This window comes from Rhipicephalus sanguineus, unplaced genomic scaffold, assembly GCF_013339695.2.
Source record: "Rhipicephalus sanguineus isolate Rsan-2018 unplaced genomic scaffold, BIME_Rsan_1.4 Seq493, whole genome shotgun sequence".
In the NCBI taxonomy this organism is placed as follows: domain Eukaryota; kingdom Metazoa; phylum Arthropoda; class Arachnida; order Ixodida; family Ixodidae; genus Rhipicephalus; species Rhipicephalus sanguineus.
In genome coordinates, this window is record NW_023615367.1 from 11,953 (window position 1) to 19,689 (window position 7,737).

At 45.2% G+C, this 7,737-nt stretch overlaps 1 long non-coding RNA gene across 1 annotated transcript; it reads right to left on the reverse strand.

The window, feature by feature from the left end:
* Nucleotides 1-205: 205 nt before the first annotated feature.
* LOC119377563 (uncharacterized) lies at nucleotides 206-2,235 on the reverse strand. The gene is made up of 2 exons (XR_005180825.2): nucleotides 1,957-2,235; nucleotides 206-350 (listed from the first exon to the last, which is right to left on the reverse strand). It is a non-coding gene; the product is annotated as an uncharacterized LOC119377563 (long non-coding RNA).
* Between the last annotated feature and the right edge of the window lie 5,502 nt (nucleotides 2,236-7,737).

Below are 7,737 nucleotides of genomic sequence, written 5' to 3' on the forward strand. Positions count from 1 at the left end.
TGGTTTTGTCCATGACTGTATACAGTAGTGTCATTCATTAGTTTCACAAGCTATTCTACTTGCGAGCATGAAAAATAAGCAAGTGCAGAGTTATGCAGCGGCTATCACAATGCAATGCTTTAGGGAGATGATCTGAATTCTGTCCATGGCCTGCTGCACTTTTATGATACAGGAAAATTAAAGGAACACCAAACATGACCAAATGTTAGGTAGATGAAGACAGAACGAAATGTTTTATTAGCAATATTTAAAATGCTTGCTTAGTGGACCTCTTTAGGGGAGGCTTAGCTTGTGAGCCAGCTTCATGTGCGGATTCATTGCCACCTTTTACACCCTTTTTCCTTTGCAACCTGCGGCAAAAGAAGCCTTGATTGTAACAGACATCTGTGTCATGGCAAACACTCTGTAAATGCTTGTAACAATCATAATTCTCGTTCTTCCTAATATTTTGTGTGTGAATAATTTGCATGAAGTATGAGCTAGCATTCAAGAATTAAAATTTCAATGCTGTAATAGCACATACATGAGATTGCAGATAATAATTTTGGTTATTTACAGAACACACCACATCCTGTGAATAACCGAAATAGCTTTCAGATGGTGGTACGATATATTGCATTTTCCTGAATTTACACAGTAAAGTTCTCATGAATTGAAATTCGACAATTTAGGGCTAAAAAATCATATAATTTTGTTTCCATTGTCTCGATTTTGTGTCACATCGGCGTAATTTCGACTAGAACACTAATATCACAGCCGACGTAACCTTCAGCAGCCAGACCTGTAACTGCATGATGTAGTTATTGTGAAGTATTGTGCACACCAATTGCAATACTAACAGTTTTCATGCTGGATTTCAATCTGTAAGCACTGTACAGCAGCTCTATTGCATGCACAGTGTGAGGACACGTATTTCAGGAAACATAGCTATAGGCTAAAAATGGTCCAAAAGGGGCCAATATTATTCAAATAATGCCCATCGCAATCATGACACCACCAGTGAGTGTCGCCAGTATGCTTATTGGATTGTTTGGAGCATTATGAAAGAGAATAACATGATGCTTAAGACGAAGTACAAGAACGTTCGTCATCTTCACTTCCTCCTGTCTAAAGCACCATTTTATTAATCTTAAAACGGTGGTCTCCTGTTTTATTCACTTTCAACAGTGAACAGAAAGCACTGCTTTTTGTGCCTTTCCAGAACATGGTAGTCTTGTTAATAGTGGCATACTTTTGTGTGTACTTGGCTAACTAAAAAACGTGCAAATTGTGCTTGCTTTATTCATTTGCCAATACATGTCCTTTTGTTTTAATTTTGCCCTTCCTGCCACTTTCACCGACTGCAGTATGCACAAGATAAGTTACTGTGAATAAACGGTGTAAAAAAGGAAACTGGGGTCCATTTAATTTATTACGAAGACACAGCTCTGAGACACTTATCTCCGCCTCTCCATTTTTATTAACAGCCTGCGCTTTTTCATGAACAGCGGACTTTAGAGCCAGATGCACGAACGCTGGCAAATGAGCATAGCGTTCAGTCCCAGCCAAAAGTTTTCCTTTTTCTTTCTTTTTACGGCGACACGCACCTGCAATTTTTTCGGTGGTTTGCTCCATTCTTTGTCCTGTCTGGTATAACGGCGAAAAAGTAGTTTGGATGCGACGTATTTTGCTTAATTTTTTGCGCTACCAACGTTCGCTTGCGAGAGATACTGCCGTTGCAAATCAGTCACGAAAGCAGTCACTCGCGACTAGCCAGACATCATATCGTTAGAAAACCGTTAACAATTAGTAGATCGCGTGAGGAGATGTAGCACAACAGCAACAAAGCGTACCGAGCTAATAAAATAGGCAGTTTTAGAATAGCGTACACAAGTCTTTGCGTTAGCATTTCGAACCGCTGTGCATGCGTCGTAAGCTGCAGAAACGCCGGCATCAGCTGAATGGTTCACAGCTTACCCATGGGCGAAACGAGGCACAGTTCCGAGCTATAGATGTTTGTCTTCATCAGTGCGGTCACTTCAGTCAAGATTTTTCACGAGGGAGGATGCGTTCGACGTATAAAAATCGCGAAAGTTTGTTGAGAGTCCGTATTGAAAAACCTTGCGCGACGAAACAGGAAGCCGCCATGACGCTTTCCCTTCCACGGAAGTAGATGGTGCTTTGCAAAAGCGCTGCCAGAACAATGCACTGCAGCAGTCTGAACAATCATACCACTCGAGTTCTATATTATTTCTCCTTGGCTTTTTTACGTTATAACTTTATTCATTATTGCGGCATGGGATCACGACGCGTGCAACCTGCGAAGGAGAGTTCTTTGGTTGCATCGTCAGTATCATCATCGGCGGCAGCCGCCAAAATTGAATGCAGAACCGCAGCAAAGGCCGCGCAGCAGATAAAATAAAAACAACGCTAAGTAGGTAACCGTAATAATTCGCTCTGTGAGACTTGATAACTTTCCACAAGGCATGTGGCAAAATGGTCTGCAATGCGCTTACTTTGCGGGCAATAGAACTTGTCCATTTATTGATATACTAGTTGTAGGAACACTGACTCTATGCATAGACATGTAACCATTGAAACACACAATGGTGTAAGTGTGCGCAAACATTCACTTCTCAATGCTAGTACTCAACACAGGCTTGAATAAATGGCACACAGTGCAGCAGCTCCTGGAAGTACATACAGGTATACACAGAAAGCATATTTATTTACCAAAGTAATTCATAAAGCAAGAGTGCATATAGGACTGCTATTATGTTTGCAGGGGCGTAGCCAGAAATTTTTTTCGGGGGGGGTTCAACCATACTTTATGTATGTTCGTGCGTGTGTTTGTATGTGTGCGTGTATATATACACATGCAAAACTGAAAAATTTCGGGGGGGGGGGTTTGAACCCCCCCAACCCCCCCCTTGGCTACGCCCCTGTATGTTTGCATAACTTTATCTGCCTCCAAGAGATCCTTGTGACAATGGAAAACATTCTGTTAGAATCCCTATACTAACACCTGGTTTAAAATTTCAGGCACACTGCATTTATATAAAAACAAAATCAAACAAATCTTATTTATCTATCGCTTATTCAACACAATTGTTTCTTTACAACACCTGTAATACAGAGTGGTGCTACATGGAAACTGTACATGCAATTACGTCGTAGGTGGCAACTGCATAGCAACTCTCTCAGATGAGTTGGTGCTCTGTACTCGTGCAGCAACTACCAACTTCACCTACCCTTTACAGTAGGTGAAGTTTCATGTTTTTAGCTCACAAGTACTTGGGTTGCATTTTACCCATGAACTTCGAGAACGTTCGGTTTTACGGTTTTTAGACCTTAAGAGATCCTGCAAAGGACATGCTTGCTGGGGCTACTACCCGAGGGCTAAGAAGGGATTGCTTCCCTTTGATTCAACACATTTTAAGACAAATAAGAGAGCTACAGCTTTGGTGTGCCTGGAATCTGCTCTAAAAAATTGTGTCCACATCAAATGGTGCCCAATTTTGAGAACCAAATATGCTTTCGGCTGCAGGGTTCCCCAACTCAGTCTTGACTGCTCTTCCTGAAACCCTCCGCTAAAAATTGAGACGTGGAACAGGATGTGCAACTGCGAAGGTTCACCGGAAAACCCTAGTGCAGAGGTTGTACAATACGTTCATATAGTTTCCCACTATCTTAAGAAGATGAGAAGTAGGCACGGTGTCACAATTTGTTTGTCTACTCCTAATAAGGTGGGAAAGCTGTGGCCATGCATTTGCAACACCAGTAAATGTGGATGCTGGAAGAACCACAAAACGCTGTTGGTCAAGTGTTCCACAGGGGTGGCGTATTGCATTCCCATGTCATGTGGGATGTTCTACGTTGGCAGAACTGGGCGCTTTGTCAATCACCATTTGGGGGGACACGCATAAAAACTGCAAAAGGTAGATTACAAGTACGCAATGTCAGCAAAATGTGTGGCCCGGTTTAAAGGGACGACGGTTTGCGATAGGAGTGAAGGCAGCACTGCACGTATCAGTTTAGAAGCCTATCATATTAAGACATTTGATAAGTGCATTAGCACCATCTCTTGCCCTCTTTAATGCTGAGTTTCATATTCTGGATGCAGCTGGTACATCTTGGATCTCAAAGGAAAATAAAAATCATGTTTTTGTGTGTTAAGCCTTGTTTTGCATCCCTGTTTTTTTTCCCATGCTTCACTCTGGCATATATAAGGTGTGTCATTCTGCCATCAAAGGGGCCCTGCGACACAAATTAAGCATGCAGTTTTCATTGCTTCTTCTCGAACTATGGAATGCACTGATTTCGATCATTCTTTTTGCATTCACCTCAGTATTCAGCATTACACGCACTACAGCGCTGCAGTTTACAGATGAAAAGGCTATCCAGGGCCCCTTTAATCCAGTTGTAGGTCAGCGCTAGTGTGTCCGTGTCGTCTCTAGTGCAGTGGTTCTCAGCCATGGATGATCTGGGAACCCCTTGCAGTGAGAGACAAAGGGTCAGAGTAATAAATTAACACAACATGCAGCTGAAACAGGTGGCTTTTATTTCTTCCTGGCAAAGCATGGTCAGAGTAATGTGCCACGCTGATTCGATGTCAACAGCTTGTTAACAAGCTGTGCTGTGTGCAGCCACCTTCAACCTCTTTTTTAACAATGTTTGTTCTTCAAATATTGAAAGCTAGAGTAAGTGTGCTCGCGCACATATGCCGAAGACAACTGCAACAGAAGCTTTGAAGCCATCTGATAAAGAAGTGGAATTATAGGTTAGCTTTGCCGCAGTGCAGAAGTTTTACGCGGCGAAGCATACCACAAATGAAAAGGGGCCGCTGTCGCAGGGTAGAGTCAGCCTCCAAAAAGTTTTTTTTTTTATGAGTGTCGCGGACCCGTTGGGGTCCGTGGACACCCAGTTCAGAACCACTGCCCTAGTGGGTGTGTTCGCGCGGTTACTCGTCAACAATGAACCAACCTGCCCAAAAGGAAGTATTGACGATGTCTTGTTCTGTCTTGGCAATTTGAACATTGCGCGCGTTCTTGTTGTTAAATGGGAAAGAGAAAACGATGAAAACAAGAATCGACACGGTGATCAAGGCACAGACCAGTTTGCTTTTAATAACGGGAGTTCAACAAAACAGCGCACAATGCATTCGCACTGGCTTTCCAGGCGAAATTAAACGACCAAGCACAAATGACTGGAAGCAGCGACGCAATAACCCGTCTGCGGCTACAGCCTGTTGCCACACTACAGCCTGCTGAACGGCAAGGAAACGATTGCGGATCGTGTTTGCCGCAGAACACTCTAACATAACACTCTACAGAACAACGCAGTGGAAGCTGCCGATGCAGTCGCTTGCCGTTTGCAGTCGTTTACACGTTGCGAAAAGAAGCCTCAATACAGGGCATACCGACACCGGCTGGTTATCTCATAGCAATGAGAGTTCACAAAACAAGAAGCACACATCGCGTTCATACCGGCTTTGCCATCGAAATGACCGCATGCTCGTGTGCATGGCAGATGGACACGTAACAAATGGCAAAGACCTCCTCACACGCAACAACATCGAATGATGACGGGCCCGACAGCGACCGAGCTCTTTTCCGACGTTCGTATGTTCCACGGAAAAAGGAATGTTGATATCCGAGGCTTTCCCTTCCGCACAACACGCGACAACAGCTATCTGCAACCATGGAGGCACTGCAGGAGCGGCACTCTAGGGACTAAAACAGCTAGGGACGTTCGCGCATTTTGGTGCCTAGGCCGCGCGCGGTCGTCAAAAAAGCACCTAGCTTCGCGCGCTCGTAATAGTTCAAGCCGTGACCGCGCCGCGGCGCTGCAGTGGCCGGCTGGACTTGGTCGGGATTGTAAAAGCGCCGAAGATCCACACTGTGCACACACGAAAGAATCGTGCAAACACAACCACCCACCCGCAAACAGAAAAAACTGAGTCCGCACTGCGGCACTCCTTATGTACTCCTCCGTGTCTCCCGCCGTTCAGCACCCCCCCCCCCCCCCAACCGTACCTTTCTCTGCAGCTTCGAGCATGCATGGTACAAACGCCAAGATATTCGCGCTGGCGCGTGTGTGTGTTTGGGTAGCCCGCTGCGACCGTGGCGGTGAGGTGGTGGCCGCACTGGCGCGGCGAGAAATCGTGCAATTACGGCGCGACGGGGGCCGGACGCGTCGCCTACCGGGAGTCGGCTTGAGTCATCAACAATTCCAGGTACACCCTTGCCCGGGCGCCGCCACTGTATATAGTGCACTCGCTCTGGCCAGTGAACCGACCTCAAGTATCAGTGAAAAGTGCCACTGTGTACGAACCATGAGAAGGCCCGAGATAAAAAGAAGGCGCTGGCAAGTGTTCCGGAGCTGCGAAACGATAGGATCATTGAAACCGAGGAGAAATCTTTGTATCGCCTCCGTATTGATGGTGTTCCTCATTTGAAATATCCTCAGCGTCAAACATACTACACATAATGGCAGGTGGTACGAGATGTTTCTTATTCGATAAATCCGCAGCATCAGGGATACGGCACCTATTAAGAGGTCATTAAAATTTAACAACGACCTCATTAAAATCATCGCGCCGTTGTGGTTATCCAAGAACGAACCGATTTAAAGCCCCTAAGGGTTTACCACCAAACAGTAACCAAAGCTAGTAGCGGAATTCTCCCCGCGTCTTGCAATTAGGTCAGCGTCGTGACAAGCAGATTCATCTCGCACTTTTCGAAAATTTTAAAGCATTTAATTAGCGCCACTGCAGACGGCGTATGAATAGCATGTTTGAAATTTCGTTTGTAGGCCCATCCTTTTCTCTATATGTCAAGTAGAGATGCGTGTTTTCCAATATTTCTATTGACGCTGGTTGTTGTGAATGTGAGCTGCATTCCAGTTGGGGTTCACTGAACCCCGGCCCAGGACACAGACTTTCCGTTGTGCTGAACCGCAGTCGTGCAGTGAGAGACGGAGCAGCTCGAGGTATCAGAAACCGTCGGGTCTCGAAATCGTGACCCGAGGTGCGTGCCCCTGGGCTTAAATATAAGCGCGCTATACTGGGCTAGTCACGCGTAGACCGATCGCTCATTTGAAAAGCAAAACGTGCACTCGGTCGGCACACCCTTTCGACACACGCAACAGCCGCTTGAGTGAGAAAAGGTGTCGCGAGCATTTCACGAATGAATATGATACGGCCCTGTTGCTGTCCAACGGTTTCTGCCTCAGAATCAATAGGCGTGTAATAAACGTAGTCGATTACGTTTATTAGACGGATATGAACATTAGTAGAGATGGTGGACGCACAGAACACACCTGCAGCCCAGCACAGAATAATAATGCTGCCACGGGGGCTACATGGTACGACTTCATGTCGTAGTGTGCTTCGAGGTAGGGCAAGGACCGAAGAAAAACCAAAAACACAGATTGAAGGCATACTAACAACTTTTTTTACTTCGAGCAAGGACAGACTTATGTAGTACAGGCTCGAAAAAGAAAGGAAGAACGTGAAAAAAGGGAGGGAAAATTCAGCAATCAAAAACGTCAAGAATCAAAAGCGCAATCAAAAACTTTGGTTTTTCTTTGGCCTTGTCATAAATGGCGGGGCATTACAAAATGAACCCAGCACATGAAATGAAGCATTCATCAGCTGAAGACCTTGCTGCGCTACCGAAAAAGAGACACTGTAGAATGGTTGATGCATTTATGAAAATATGTGCAGGGTGCCCTAGCCAACATTAGCTAAGCTTACAT